Genomic DNA, 16,614 nt, shown 5'->3' on the forward strand with positions numbered 1-16,614 from the left:
TAGAAACTGGCAAATGTAAACATCAGAGCTGCCTCCTTGCCAAGAGCCAGTCAAACATTTAGCAGCAAACTGTAGTGAAACAGGTATACTGATAGTACGCATTATGTCAGATCGCGACAACTACGATAAAGGAAAATTAAGTAGGCTAGAGGTGGGTGGTGAAGGCACTGGCTGCTTTACATGGGCAGGTCACGAAAGTTTTCTCTGAGGTGATGCTATTTGAGCAGAGACCTGAATGAAATGACAGAAAGAAGCAGACAGATATCTGGTTGAAGAAGTTTTGGGCAAAGGGAACAGCAAGTTCCTGCCTAGGCTCAGGGACGAGTTTTCTAGCTCAGGAACAGGGAGGAGGTGTGTGTGGCAGGAACAGAGGTGGACAAAGGTCAGATCATACAAGGTCTCATGGGCCTCGGAGAGGAGGATGTTTTTATTCTAAGAGGGAAGAGGAATTCTAGAGAGCTTTGTGCAGGGGTGCGACCTGCCTTAATTTATCTTTGACAAAGGTACTCCTGCTGTGATGGAGCAAAGCTGGAAGCCTGGAGCCGAGGGAGAAGACTGTGGTCACAGTCAAGTGGGTGAGGGTGGCGGCCGCCTGTGCCCTGGTGGTGTGTCTACAACGGTGGCGCAAGAATGTAGATTTGGATGTATTGACATTCGGCGGCTGAGTTGACAGGCCTTCTGATGGATGGGGGGTGTGGGGTGGGCAACAGGGGATTATACAGCTCCCAGGTTTTGTCCTGAGCCTCTGGGTGAAGAGAGGCGCCCTTTACTGAGAGGGAAAATGAGTGGGAAGGGCTGGAGTTTGAGGAGGGGAGCGGGAGGTTCTGAGGCTCTCTGTGACCTTTGAGGGGTCTGTGTGACACCCGTGTGGAGGTGACCACTCGCCACTTGCACATCAGGGTCTTGCCAGTAGGAGCCCAAGGTGGTTCTGGAGGCAGTGTCTCACGGTTGCTATGGCAACCCCCAGGCAGGGCAATAACACTGCTGGGGGGTGGGGTGGGGGATTCTGGGAAGGCCCCACAGTGGAGGAATTGTGACGGATGGGGAGAAGCATCTGGCAGGTGGAGAACGGAGGAATGGCCTCCCAGGGGGAGGGCGCAGCAGGGCCCAAAGGCAGTCTTTTTGGAGGATGGTGTTGGAGAGGGCCTCAGGGTGGGAGAAAAAGCTGGAAGGCCCCAGAAGGGCAGATCTCTCAAAGGGCTGCTTTTTTTAGCCAAAGGAGGCAGGAGTGTACCCTCGGGGCACGGGGCAGAGCCTGTCAGCAGGCTTAAGAACCTCTCTCAAAGAACCCCTTAGGAAGGAAACACTGCGTCCACGCTGGCCTTAGGTTGCGCAGGCGGAGTATCCCCTGGCCTCCCTCGTCCACGGTACCCCAGCACCCTGCCCCCCGTGTGCACAGCAAAACACCCTTCCTACCCAGCCCAGGGCACTGGCCAATCCAGCCAGTTTCTTGGAGACTTTTATCGACTAACCAGGAAAACAAAATAACTCTGAAGAGAGGGAGGCAGGTCAAGGGAATATTCTGGAAACTTTGGTTTCTGGATTCCCATCAGGTGGAAGGGCCAGGAGGTCACTTCCCCAGATTGAGGGATGACTGAGGTAAACGCCGCCTGGCAGGGCCTCGGTGTTTACAGGAACTGTGCAGCCGATCCCGGGTATAGTCCTGGGGGCAGGGAGGTGTCCCTGGACTAGGGTCTGCCTTGTCCCCTCTTCTGCAGGTCTGCGTTCAAAGGCAGGTTTTCTGCCACATATTTGCAGTGTGATCTTGGGCCCGTCATCTTTCTGAGCTCAATTTTCTTATCTGTACACAGGGATGACAGTGTCCCAGGCCTCCTGGAGTTGCTGGGGGATGAAATGAGACAAAACAGATCAACAATTTAGCCCAGGGGCCTAGCTCACGCCAAACTCCCAGTAAATGTTGGCTGTCAATCATTATTTGCAAATTTATTAATTATCAATCACTTACTGTATAAGTAGGCATTGATCTGTAGACACTATCTCATTTCAATCCCATTCCTTCCCTGTACGAACTATCACTGATTCCATTTTACACACAGGGAAACGGAGCCTGTGAGATTTGACCTGGCTTCCCCGAGGTAAGTTGTCATAGGGGACGCAGCTAGGATTTATCTAACCCTGCATTTGACCTCATAACCCATTCCTGTATTCGTTCTGGGTTTATTCCGGATTCTGCCTCCTGTGAATGGAATCAGACGCCAGAATTCTGGGAAACAATAATCCATGTGACCCCCAGGATCCGTCCACTCCAGCTGGGAATCCTGTCTTTCCTGGAGCCAGCTGGTTCAGGCTGCACCCTGGGCCTGGGGCCTGGACAGGACATGGATGCTGGCGGTCCCCCGGCGGGGCGTGCAGGGGTAAAGCTGTGCTAGGCCAGCCTGCGGCTGCGCCTCTGAAATCAGGAGTCCAGCCGGGTACCCATGTCCCATCAATAAACGTGCCCCAAAATAGCTCACGGGGCCTGGCCAGGGCAAGAGGACTGGGACGTCCTGTTCCCACCGGCTCTGGCCAGAGAGTGACTGTGTACTTGGCCTTCCCCTTTGGAGGCTGCTGGGAGGGAGGGCAGAGCTCATCCTGCCTGTGGACTCATGGGAATGAGCTGAACCCTTGGGCACCAGCACCCCCAACTTGGGGTGCTGAGATGCGTCCTAAACACGCTGCAGGTGGAACCGGGCCAATGGCTTTTATCTCTGTAGAAAATCTGCTGGGGAGATTAAGAACTTGGTGGGGGTTCAAATTCCTAGCTGTGTGCCTTTGAGCAAGTGGGCTCCGAGCCTTGGTTGTCTCACCTGGAAAATGGGAACAAACATTTCCTGGGATTGCTGTGGTGCTTCAGTGAGAACGGGCTGGAGACTTGGCAGGTTTTTATCTCTTCCTCTTCCTCCCTCGCCCCTGCAGTGTGAATTCCACCAGGCAGGAATCTTCACGGTGCACTGCTGAGCACGACGGCCCCTGGGAGGTGCCCACGGCCATTTGTTGAACAAATGAATGAGGGCATGAATGCCTGGCAATGCCAGGCACACAGCAAGTGCTCAGATAGGCCTAGCAATTCTCACAGTTTTAATGTACCTTTGAAAAAAGAGAAACTCAAGGATCAAATGTGACTCACATCCAGGATCAGTCAAGATGTGGAGAAAGTTCAAGAGAGTCAAGGGGAAGAAAGACAAGGACCAGAGGGAACCAGAGCACATGAAGCAGGGCAGGTGGACTGAGGCTGCTGGAAGCAGGGGAACGTGGGGACGGTGGACACGGGTCTGGAGTCCTGAGTCTGGGGTGCTAGGAGCACCAGTCTGTCGGTTTGACGTCCCGGGGAGTAGCACCTCCTCACTTGCTGCCTCCTGAATCACCCCATTAATGTGAATATGGGGGCTCCAGGGCTTCTGCACCTGAGGATCTGAGTATAAGAGGAAGAATGAGTAGGTTGGGCGGTTCACGCTCATATAATCCTAGCACCCGTGCTGATTCATGGTCGGCCCTTCAGCCTGCCTGCAGCCAGTCACAGGACTTTGCATGTGCCAATGCTCTGAATCTTGCAAACAGCCTTAGGAGATGGGTACCACTCTCCTTACTCCCATTTTACAGGTGAGGACACTGAGGCCCAGCTGGTGTGGGCTGCCCCAGGTCACAAGGACAGCGAATGGTCAAGCCTCCTTTGCAGCACTCTGGCCACATGTGACCACAGAGTTCCCCGAACACACAGGCTCTTCTGTCCCAGGTCCCTCATGTGGGGCACACGCAGCCTTGTCTTTTGGCTGGGCCAGCATCACGCTTCCTCAGGCCCCTCTCTGCGCGCCCCTCCCCTGACCTCTTCCCACCCCCAGCTCCTGCTGTCTCTTGTTGAGCTGTGATGGCTGCATATTCGTCTGTCCTCAGGGTCTGGGGCTCAGTTGAGGAATCCGCATTTTCTCTGGGGCACACTAGCCAGTGCAGAGTGGGCACTGCTGGAAACTGTGGAATAAATGCACCCTGGGGTACAGCTGTGAACCAGGAGTCTTGAGTCCAGAATTGCACCTGGGCCAAGTGGTGGGCAGAGGGGACGCCAAGACCACCGAGTCTCAAGTTACACTCTGGCGCCTGGTCTGTCCACATACAGAGACACCCCTGTCCAGTGGTCAGTGCTCAGGCCCCAGGGCACAATAGTGTGCGTTCAAATACCGGCATAGCGGACTTCCTGGTAGTCCAGTGGCTTAGAATCCACCACTCACTGACCTTGTGACCTGGGGCAGCCAATGCCACCTTTCTGGGCCTCAGTGTCCTCATCTGTAAAATGGGAGTAATGACAGTTGTGCCCGTCTCCTAAGGCTTCCACAGGATTCAGGACCTGCCAGTGGAGGGGACACAGATTCGATCCCTGGTCCAGGGAGATTCCATATCCCTCGGGGCAACTAAGCCTATACGCCACAGCTACTGAAGCCTTCGCCCCTGGAGCCCTGGACTCTGCAACAAGAGATGCCATCACAAAGAGATGCCCATGCTCTGCAGCTCCCACTCACAGCTGGAGAAAGCCCACGCGCAGTTACGAAGACCCGGTGTAGCTGAAGATAAATAGGTAAAACAAATACCGGCATAGCTACCGCCCTTTCAAGGAACCCTGGGCAAGGGATTTCACCCGTGGCCTCAATTTTCTCCATCTGAAAACTGGGAAAGCGATAGGGTTAGTGTGACCATTAAATGAACTGAATATCTCATCAGTGCTTAGAATCATGCCTTTGTGTGCTTGCCAGGTGGCTTCAATCGTGTCTGACTCTTTGCTATCCTATGCACTGTAGCCCGGCAGGCTCCTCTGTCCATGGGATTCTGCAGGCAGGAATACTGGAGTGGGCTGCCATGCCCTCCACCAGGGGATCTTCCCAACCCAGGGACCGATCCCTCGTCTCATTTTGTCTCCTGCATGGGCCAGCGGGTTCTTTACCACTAGCGCCAAGAATCATCCCTAGCACATGCCAAATGCTTTACGAGCACTAGCAGTATTATTATCATTAGGCAAGTTGGGTTAAGCCGGGCCAGAAGTAAGAAGTTTGGACTTCATCCTTGAGGGTTGGGTAGCAGTGGCAGATTTCTTCAGCCAGCTCCGAGCTGGTTTCAACAACACGGAGAGAGACGTGAGGGTGATGCTAGATGATCGGCACCAGGAGCTGCTGGGCTGCACTCACACTTCTCTGCCGTGCCAACGGACCGCTCACGACACCCAGCGGGAGAGCCCTGGGGCCCCCTTTTCAGACAGGGAAACCCTGACTCAGTAGCAGCAAGTCACCTGCCCAGAGCATGCTGCTGCTGCTGCTAAGTCACTTCAGTCGTGTCCGACTCTGTGCGACCCCATAGACGGCAGCCCACCAGGCTCCCCCGTCCCTACGGCCGATTAAATAGCAGACCAGGATTCGAGCCCAGTTAGAAGTTCCCTGTTGCTGCTGCTGCTACGTCGCTTAAGTCGTGTCCGAGTCTGTGCGACCCTATCGACAGCAGCCCACGAGGCTCCTCTGTCCACGGATTCTCTAGGCAAGACTACTGGAGTGGGTTGCCATTTCCTTCTCCATCTCTGTTGCTACTATAACAAATTATGTCAAATTTAGTGGCCTAAGATAACAGACACTCGTTACCTTATGGCCCTGGAGGTCAGAAGTCCAACATAGGTCTCCCCAGCCTAAAATCAAACCCAGGGCTCACTCCTCAGACTCTGTTTCTTGCCTTTTCCAGCTTCTAGATGCCACTCATATTCCTGGCTCACACCACTCCAACCTCGGCTTCCCTCAAACCTCTCCTTCTCTGACTATGACCCTCCTGCCTCCCTCTCATAAGGATGCTTGCCATTGAGCCTACTGGATAATCCAGGTTAATCTTCTCATCTCCAGATTATTTTTTTTTAATATATTCTCAGAATTGGATTAGAAATGTCAAGCCTAATTAAACACATTTTTTTAACTTTAAGATAATAAACTTTCTAATCTTTTAGCAGTAATATTAGATGCCAAAATACACGGAACTATATCAAGGTTTTGAGTGAATATAGATTAGAAATCTAGCTTTCTATTCGTACTAAGTCAAACAAGCGGAATCAACCATCATGAATTTTTTAGCTAGGCAAAAATTCATAAGTTTTCTAAAATATACATATTATACATTCTATATATATATATTTGTGTGTGTACAAAAGCTTTTCTACTATGCTTGATAAAGGCTTGAGAAAGAACAACAATAAAAGAGATGGAGAAATTGGAAAACATAAACTAAATGAAATGGAAGCACTGAGTATGAGAGGGAAACAAACTTGATGAAAGGAATGCATCCTCATATAGTTCAGTTGTTTTTGAACACGAATGCTCATTAGAAACACAGCCCCATCTCGAGATTCCTTACCACGTCCCCCAAGTCCTTATGTCACATGGGGTGGCATAATGACCGGTGCTGGGGGTTAGGACATGGGCATCTTTGGAAGAGCCATCCTTCTTCCCTGGGGGCACAGTAAAGAGTCCGCCCACCATGCAGGAGACCCAGGTTCCATCGCTGGCTGGGGAAGAGGGTGGAGAAAAAATGGCTACCCATTCCAGTCTTCTTGCCAGGAAATCCCATGGACAGAGGAGCCTGGCCGGCTGCAGCCCATGGGGTCGCATAGAGTTGGATGTGACTGAGCGACTGACACTTTCACGTTCATCTTTGGAGGAGCTGTCACTCTACTTGCCACAAATCTGGAATCCAGGCCCAACCCAGCCTCTGGGGCTTCTCCCGTGAGCACCCTAGGCTTCAGGATCTATGATGTGAGGCGGCCCGGCGTGGTGGTAGAGAGTGCGGGGAGCCTGGGTCTCTCATGCAAGCCTGGGATCTTCATGTAAGGAGGACCCAAGGAGGGAGTTGGGCCAGGCTTGGACACAGGGTCTGGAGGCCCTCAGACCACTACCCCAGCTGGCAGAGGAGAGGTGGGCCCCAAGCTGTCAATTTCTAACAGAAGCTGGAAACCCTGGTTTTTATGTGAAATCTCCAGTTTTTAAGTGTTGGCAAATGATTCATAATTATGAAAAAAAAAAAACCCTACATACACAAGTGCATACACCCACGCTGTATATGAGGTTGCATAGAACACATCTGAGGCCAGGTGAGGCCCACAGGTGCTGAGCTCCCGACGGCCGGCCTGCCTGGGAGAGAGCCGAAGGTGAGGGCGTGCTGCAGGCAGCGGATGCTGGATGGTCCGCGGAGGAGCCTGGAGGGTCCTGAAACACTTCCCTGGCTCCACTAGGTGGGGGCAGCCTGGACAGGGAGTGGTCGAGAGGGGGCTGGGAGGCTTCGAGGAGATGGAGAAGCAGAGAGAAGTCACGCTGAGGCGGGATCAGTCCAGGCCCAACCCCAGCTGTGACTCCAGGTGGGCAGGCTGCTGTGTGGTCTTGGACAAGTTCCCTGGCCTCTCTGCGCCTTCCTTTCCTCTTGTGTCCAGTTCCACACATTCTGTGAGCAAACCCCTGATTTGTGCCAGGCACTGTCCAGGTCACGGAGTGGCATGAAGCAGGGCAAGCTCCTGCCTCCAGTGGCCATGGCCGAGCTGGTGGCGTGGAACGGGGCCTGGGCTTAATCATCAAGTGAGAATCGGACAGAGGTCAGTTCGTCTCCCTCCACCAACCCTTGCTTTTGCCACCTTATCCCTAACGTAGCTGTGGCTCGTGACTTCCACTCATTCACTGAGCACTGACTGAAAGCTACATATTCACCCTCAAAATCTGGAGACTGATGTCACCGTGGCTCCCATTTTACAGGTGGAGAAACTGAGGCCAGGACGCACAGACCGCTCAGTGAGAAAGGGGCTGTGGTGGGAAGAAACCCTGACCCCAGAGACTATTCTCGCAGCCCCACTCTGCCTTAACCTTTAGCTACTTACCAGTCCCTGGGAAGCTTAACACCATCAGCTGGGGCCTCCTTGGAGGTAACATGGAGGAAATGTCCTCTCTTTGTGCTAAACTCTGTCCGGAATTACCTCTTCCCAACTTCAGATGGGCGCTGGTTCCTGACCTTGTTGACTGCATGGCCCTTGGCGCCTTGAGAGGTTTCAAACAACCAATCCTCTTTCATCTTTCTGGACATGGCATTTTTCTGTCTCTCTGCCTGAGGCTGTTCTGGAACCTTCTAAGCCATTTTACCATAAGTGTCCAGTCACTGGACCCACAATGTGCCAGGCACTTGAGGGGCATGACCTCACTTAACCCTTAACAAGGTGGGTGTCGGGGCTAGGTGGGGTGAAGTCACTTGCCAGAGTCATACACCCGTGAGCGGGATGGCTTCAAAGTCACACTGTGAACCTCTGCACCACGTGGCTGCTCTCCACCAACTGATGGGAAGGGAGACTTCTGCTCTTCCCCAGAAACTTCACCCTCCTTCCAGCAGCCCAGTCTCAATGTCCGAGAATTTCATTTCCCATTAGTCCCCCTGGGAGGGCTCCTTCCTGGGATCGGGGAGCTGGGGTGCTCACGTGTTCTGAGGCTTCCTTCCCAGCTCCTTCTCTCATGTCTGGTGTGCAGTTCCCGGGTGGGAAAGTCTCCCCGCTCTTGTCCCCCTCTAGTCTCCATCAGAGGGGCAAGCAAAGAAGGGCATGAAAGGTGGGCGCTGTGGGCAGGGTGCGGGGCAGGTTTTAGGGTCCCAGATTCCAGCTGTCCAGGGAAAGTCCGGTCAGAAGGGCGGAGTTGCCCAGATCCAGTCTGGCTCGTTCTTATCAGCTGCAGAGCTCTTCGGGCAGGCAGTGTGGAATCAAAGGAGGCCAGGGCTATTTGTTTACTTTCTTTCCTCCTTTTTGGCATAGGGAGATCAAAGCCAATCCTCTGCTCTGCCCAGCTCCCCCTTCCTCCAATCCTGGTCTCCCTAAAAAGATAAAAGAGCACTAAAAACCCAAAATTTGAGAAGGAGTGTTTGTCCTCCCACCTCATTATCCCTGGCGTGACTCTGCTCTGAGCCCTGGCTCATGCGTTTTATAGGAACAACGGCAACATTCCTGCAGGCGATAAGCGACAAATCTTATTATTTCCCTGGCAGAGAGGGAAACTGAGGCACCCAGAGGGAAAGTCACTCTTCAGAAGTCACTCAAGATTCTGATTCCCCGGTCTAGGCTCTCAAGCCACATCCCTCCTCGGCATCTGTAGTTCCACCAAGAAAAACGACATGAGCATAAAGGGGGCTGACAGCAGGCATCCAAGTTCCAATGTCCCCTGAGTCTCTCTGCTGTGCCAGTCCTGAGTTCAGGGGCTACAAACTCCAGTGACTTCAGGGCCCAGACAAGACACATAGATGACGAAGGCGGCTGGGGTGGGGGGCAGCAGGGAGTGAGGGGGACACAGTGAACAAGAATGCCCTGGAGTTTCACCTCTGCACCTGCCCACGGCTGCCTCGGGAAAATGAGGGTCTTGTATTTTCAAGGTTCTCAGGCAGAAGTCCAGACATTTTATGTGAAATCTGTGTATTTTTTTTTTATATAGTGGAAGATGAGAGGCTTTTTATTTTAGTGATAAACGGAATAAATCGATAATGTGCTATGCTGGCATCCTGGGTTCAGTATTCCATTTCCCCAGTGAGTTCAGACACCACCTTCGTGATAGTTTTTCCCACCGTTCTTCTATTTCATATTTTTCCTTGTAAACTCCAAAACGAATTTATCCAGTTAAAGAAACCCTGCGGGTCACTACTTGAAATAGCGTTCGGTGTATATATGTTGGCATAATTGTCATTTGAAAGATGTGAAGTCTTCCCACCTATTTTATTCTCATCTTATTTCCTGCCCTTTGGGAAGATATTTTAGTTTTCTTCCAAAGTCTCTTGATTTTTAAATGATGGCAAAACTCCAAGATGTTGGAACTGCGTGGCCTAAGTAACACCTCCCCTGTATGGGCTGCGTCTGGCCCGGGGCCCCCTTTGGCCCCCTGAGATTCTGGCGGCCTCACCCCGGGGGGTTGGGGGTTGGGGTGCTGAACATGCTGTCATTCAAAGATAACCCTGTCCCAGGCGGAGAGATCTCCGCAGCCAGGGAACTCAGAGCAGGCTGGGCTGAGGAACTCTGGGATGTTCACCCCTTGACACAGCCGGAGGAAAGGCAGGGCACCCACTTCCTTCACGTCCAGCCAGATAAGCCTGCAGAGGCGACGCTTCCCTGCAGGGGCTCTGGCCAGCTCACTTTTGACCAGCTCTTAAAATAGCAATTAAAAGTAATCCAGATGGTTTGGTTTTTAAAAAGAAAATTGTTTAAATAAGAAGAAAACACAGGTAGTTGGTCCAGGAGTATCTCTTGAGGCCTGCTGATGCCAGGCACTGCTCAAGGAGCTGTGGATGCAGTTCCAGCTTCGTGGCGTTTATGCTCTAGTGGGAAACACAGGCCATGAACCCAGAAACAGATGGAAAACCAAGGTACACGCCAGTGATGACAGGTGCATGAAGAGATGAAGGTGGTGGGAGGCGGAATGGTCCCTGTAGATGGGCCCATGGGTAGCCTCTCAGCGAAGGTGCCAATCTGCTGAGACCTGAGTGATGGAAAAGAGACATCAGGGAATCAGTCTCCCTGGTACTTCCAATACCCAGGAAAACCTCTATGACTTCTGGGTGAATCTCCTGCCAAACCGTTATTTAGACAGTTAAAAAAATTTTTTTTTTAAATTTCCAGTTTACATTTTCTAAAAACCAGAAGTGGCCACATAGTGTTTATAACCACATTCTTTTCCTACTCAAAGTCTTAGTCTCCCATCTACAAACCAGTTGATCTCAGTAGCTACCCCACATGAGGGTAAAGCAGGTGGCTGTGAAGATTACTGCCCAAGAAACTGGCCTATGGCAGATGATTGCCATTATTGCCATTTTTTTTTAAAAGTTACTTTTCAAGAGCAGCCCTGAGAGGTGAAGAACATCATTTCCATACTATAGGGGCAAGTGTAAAGGCTGAGATGAGAGCTGGCTGGGGAGAGAGCAGGACGCCATCCCCACCCCCAGCCCCAGACTCTGCACCCTGAAACCTCAACCAAATAGAGCCCCTTCCTCCCCAGAGAGGAAGTAGAGGCTGAACCCAGGGACTTCTTTTCAGTTGTTTTTTTCCTCTCTGTGATGTCGTTCGTTTTTTATGAACATTGCAGTTATCTGATGTCACAGGCTGGGGGAATCCAAACCACAGACACAAATACGCCCTGTTATTCTTTGAAGGATTGTGCGGCGAGATAAGGGAGCTTGGCGTGGCGGGGCGGTGTTGGGGCTGGGGTCGGGTACGGCGTGCAAGGAGGCATGGTTTGTTTTTGCAGAACTAGGAGCGTCAGTGTTTGTTCTAGGGTTTGGAGCCGTCAGCACCTTTGGTGGGAGCTTGGTCACCGGTCACCGTCACCTGGCCACGTGGGGTGTGCTCGGCGCTCACCCTTCCCCGGTGTTACCAGAACAGCAGGTGGTGGGCACAGGGGAAACCCAGAGGCATCATCAGGACCACAGCCTCGGCATCTCCTGAGAAGGCTGCTGAATGGGCTGGTGGCCCAGTGGTGCCTGAGGCTAACACATGCTGCTCCCTCCCATCTTCTGGTAGATTCTGAGTTAACTCGAAAATCCTGTTTGGTTTCCCTGTGCTTTTTGAGACTGTCACTTGAACACCTGAATTCCCTCTCTGACCTAAGCATTATGAGGCCTGCAAAACCCTGCTTCCTCCCTGGCCCCCATGCGGAGTCTAATCCACACGCAGTCAGTGCGGTCCTGTGAACGCTCAAGCCAGGTCATACCCCGCCTCTTCTCAGAGTCCTCCTGTGGCTTCCACTGCACCCAGGGTCAATGCTGAGTGCTCTCAGCAGGCTGCAAGGTTCTGTCTGACTTCCCCTTTCCTCCTTACTCCTTCACCCCTCCCACTCCCTGCACTGGCCTCCACCGTGCCCCTTTGGGCCTCAGGGCCTTGGCACTTACTGCCCCCTTACTTCCTTGACTGCAATACATTCTTATCAGAGAGACTGTCCTTGACCTCCCACCAAAATGTTGTCCCTTTCCCAAAATACCTACCCCTCATCCAGCTTTATTTTTCTTCCTAGCTCTTTGTCACTGCCTGACACGTCAGATACGTATTCTTTTATTCACTGTCATTGGACCTAAGTTCCTGGGGACGTCTGTCTTTCTCTGGTGCCTAGAAACTTCCTGGCACATTGAGAAAGCTCAATCATTTCTCCTCTTGTGTAAATAAATGCAAGAATCTTGGAGCCACTTGGAACTAAGCCCAGTGTTACGTGGCAGCCTGAATGGGAGGGGATATTGAGGGAGAATAGATACATGTCTATGTATGGCTGAGTCCCTTCACTGTTCTGAAACTATCACAAAATTGTTAATAGGCTATACCCCAATCCAAAATAAAAAGTTAAACTCAGGGCTCTAGGACAATGAAAATCATAAGAGATTTCGCTTTTTTTTTTTTTTAACTTGGCTTTTAAATTTTTTTTTTTTTTAATATTTTATCTTTTGGCTACACCATGAAGCATGTGGGATCTTAGTTCCCCAACCAGGGATTGAACCCACATCCCCTGCATTGCAAGCAGAGTCTTAACCACTGGACCACCAGGAAGTCCCCATAAAGGATTTTAAAGAGGGAACTTCGATCGATTGGTTTGGGAATGATCACTGAAGCTTCTGAGAGAGGCCACACGCTCTAACTGTGGGATACACACCTCAGGGGGGTTGCTGGATTGTGTTGGGTGAAATATAGACGATACCAGGGCCTCCTTCATCTCAGGGGTTAAGTCAGATGTATGATGCTCAGTCCCGCGCTTGGCACGTGGTTAAGTGCTCAGCAAACGGCCGTTGTAAGTCCCAACTATAGCACAAAGGAGAACACGGAGTCAGGTTCTTGGATTGAGTGACTGCACGGATGGGCATGTGTGAGACCGAGAATAAAGGAGGAAGTGTGGGGTATGGTTGAAGCCCAGGGTACCAGAGTCTGAGTGGGAAAGAGCTGGGAGTCCGTGAGAAGGCTCGGTGAACGTGACCCCTTGGCAGGCGGACCCAGGAGAAATGCCAGGCCTGAGCGTACAGATCTGGGGATTATCAGGGCAACGCTGGCAACTGAAGACCCGGGGCTGGCCCTAAGGCAGAGGGCGTGTGCAGAAAAGCAGCGGAGGTGACCAGAGAACCTCAGGGGCCCCAGCGTCCCTCTTCTGCCCCAGGCTTTGCCCTGAGACCCAACTTAGCTCCTCAGGCTGCAGAGGGAGCTTTCTTCTTGAGAACATGGAGTGATAGCCCCCTCAAATTAAAGAGGGTTCTCAGCCAGGCAGAAGAGTTGACGATGGCTATGGTTGGGCAGCTCACAAGGTCTGCCTCACCTCTATTGACCAGAGGTTTTTTATCCATCCTCTTCTCTCCTCGCCTCACTGCAATCTCATTCCCCTCTCAGTGCATGTATTGGTCACCCACAGGTACAATAACGCTACATAACAAAACACCCCAAACCTTTTATTCTCTTGAATGTGGAGGGAAGAAGAGATAGAGACAAGAAAACCATAGGTGAGACTGAAAAAGAGAAGTCAGTGAGGTAGGTAACCAACAAACAGAAATGACATTGGATCTGAGGAATTCTTCACTGTTCCCTGGATCCACGCCTCTTGACCTGTCACCTTGCAGTTCCTCCCACAAAAGTGGTGGAGCATATTCCCTCCTCCTTGACTTGAGTTCGGCCACATGGTTTTTTTTTTTGCCAACAGAATGAGATGAAAGTGACAGTGTGTCTGTAGGAGACTAGGCTTTCAGAGACCTTGCGTGTTTCCACCTGGCTTTTATGGTGCCACCACTGTAAAGAATCTGCCTGCAATGCAGAAAACCTGGGTTCGAGCCCTGGGTTGGCAAAATCCCCTGGAGAAGAGAAAGGCTACCCACTCCGGTATTCTGACCGGTAGAATTCCAGGGACTGTCTAGTTCCTGGGGTTGCAAAGAGTGGGACAGGACTGAGCGCCTTGCGCTTTCACTTCACCACTGTAAGCAGACACACCTGGTAAAGTCTTTGGGTCCCAGAAGAAGGTGCGAGGCGTGTGAGGCAGGGTAGGGTCCCATCTCCCAGGCCAGCCTAGGTCAGCAGACCTCCAGCAGAACAGCAGGCAGGTGGATGGGGCTCACCAAGATCAGCAGAACCACCCTGACACACCCACACCAGGCCAGCTGACCTGCAACAACTCCATATTCAAGAGAATAAAACGTTTGGGGTGTTTGTTATGCAGAATTATCACTGTCGTAAATAATGATACCTGTGAGAACGAAAGGGAGATTGCAGTGAATTGAAAGAAGAGGGTGGGATTTTAAAAATCCCGATTAATCGAGGTATGGCAGACACTGTTGACTGTTCAGTTACAGCTATTGTCAACTCTTCTTGTTGGCTGAAAGAACCCTCATTTGTCTGAGGGGGCATCAGCCTGTGTACTTAAGTCAGGGGTTACCCTTCCAGCCTAAGGAGGGAAATCAGGTCTCCGGACAGAAGCCCACACTGACAAGAGTAGAGTAGAAAAAGGGAAAAAACGTGTGTCCTGGATAATGTCTTTGAGTCTTTGTATTAACGTCCCTTGAACAACTTGTGGTAGTTACTGCTTAGTATCGGCCCAATAGCCACTCTTCCTGTTATCCTTGTTTACAGAACCCTGATTTTATTGGGATGGCAGTCAGCCAGCTAAAAGCTCTCAGCCTCCTAAAGTCCCTGTGACAGCCAGGAGCAGCCACGTGATCCAGGTGTGAGACATGAATATTAAGCAGAATTTGCCAAGTGGGGCCCCTGGGAAAGCTTTTTGAAGAGAGACAAACATAATGGGCACTCTGCTCACCCCGTCCTCTTCTTCTTGGCTATAGCATGGATGTGAGCTAGAGAGAGAATGGCCATCTTGCAACCATGACCAACCATGAGGACAAAATCCACATGTACAAGAAGGTCAAGTGAAAAAACAGGAAAGAACCTGAGACCCTAGTGGCATCATCAAGGCATCCTATCAGCCCAAGATGCTTACTGGTGGACTTAGTAACAGGAGATGACAGAAACTTAGCAGTGGTGAGATCTGTGTTACTTGCAGCCGAATGCATGCCTGCCGGATCCACTCCCCTGCCTCTGGATTTCTAAACTCATCAGAAAATTCATTTCCTTAATAATTAAGCATTTTGCACTGGGTTTCCTCTCCTTGCAGTTGAATGCATCCTAGAGTATCCTGCATTTTGCAGTGAGGTGACTTCTGATAAGTGAGATATGCCTGAACTTGGACTTGATTGCCATGGGAGTGGGGCAGGGATCCCTCCCACACCTGCTGGAGAATCAGAGGGTGAAAGAGAAGACTTCTGATGTCCAGTGCATCCTTCTGCCAGAACCAAAAGGACTAAGGCCTCAGGGTTTACTTCGGCTTCAGATTATCTACGAAGAGTTCTTACTAACTGATCTGTCAGTTTGCTTATTTGTTTTTGAAGGAAGAAAGCTAAGGTTCAAGGAGACAAATTTACCACCTAAGGCTCTCAGCCAGAGCGAGGTCTGCCTGTCTCTGGGATCATCTTCTTTTTCCCCCCCTCCTTTCTGGACCCTTGTCTTCCCATCAGTAGGATGAGATTAACTCAAGATCAAAGATTTTCAAACATTTCATTTCAAAATGGGCAAAACCCTTTTACAGCTGAACTCTTACTTGTTGTCCCACTCATAAAAAAAGATAAAAGAAGCTGCTTGTAGTGCTGTGGGTCAGGAGCCTGTAGCCTCCTCCTTGGGGCCCTGGGCGCACTGGCATCTCACAGCAAACAGCAGCCCAGATTGCCCCGAGGCCTGCAGGAAAACCTGAGTCCAAGAGGGGAGTCTCTGATCTTTCAAACAGTGCTATCATGTATCCTGGAAGACAGTTATGCACACAGCAAACCAAAACCAAAACCAAAAGCTTTCTAACAGTACAAATGGAACAAAAAGTCACCTTCCTCTCATCTCTGACTTGCCACTCTTCCCCCAAAATACAGGGCCTTGTCCTCTGAAAGATGGTCTGTGTGTCTCCCAATAGATGTATGTACACACATTGTCCCATCTTGCCTCACACACACACACACACACAAGTACACACACACACTGTAGCATCCTGTAATCACTTTGCACCTTACTTTTCTCAGTTAATGTTGCATCATGGCAGGTTTTCCCAAATCAGTACTCAGAGGTCTGCTTCATTCACTTCAGTGGTTACATGATACCGGAATACCATTTAATTTATTTGGCTAAAAAGACCCTTATTCTTGACTAAGACATTCAAACTACTGTGAAAGTGAAAGTGTTAGTCTCTCAGTCGTGTCTGGTTCTTTGTGACCCCATAAGCCTGCCAGGCTCCTCTGTCCTTGGAATTCTCCAGGCAAGATACCGGAGTGAGTTGCCATTTCCTCTCCCAGGGGATTTTCCTTACCCAGAGATCGAATCCGGTCTCTTGCATTGCAGGCGGATGGTTTACCATCTGATCCACCAGGGAAGCCCTACAAACTACTATGGATCGAATAAATAAGATATAAGGATATATTGTACAGCCAGGGAATATAGACAGTATTTGATAACAACTTTAAATGGAGTATAATGTACAGAAATATTGAGTCTCTATATTGTATACCTGAAACTAATGTAATATTGTACATCAACTATATTTTAATTAA

The sequence above is a fragment of the Oryx dammah genome, unplaced genomic scaffold, assembly GCF_014754425.2.
Source record: "Oryx dammah isolate SB20612 unplaced genomic scaffold, SCBI_Odam_1.1 HiC_scaffold_10, whole genome shotgun sequence".
NCBI classification, from domain to species: domain Eukaryota; kingdom Metazoa; phylum Chordata; class Mammalia; order Artiodactyla; family Bovidae; genus Oryx; species Oryx dammah.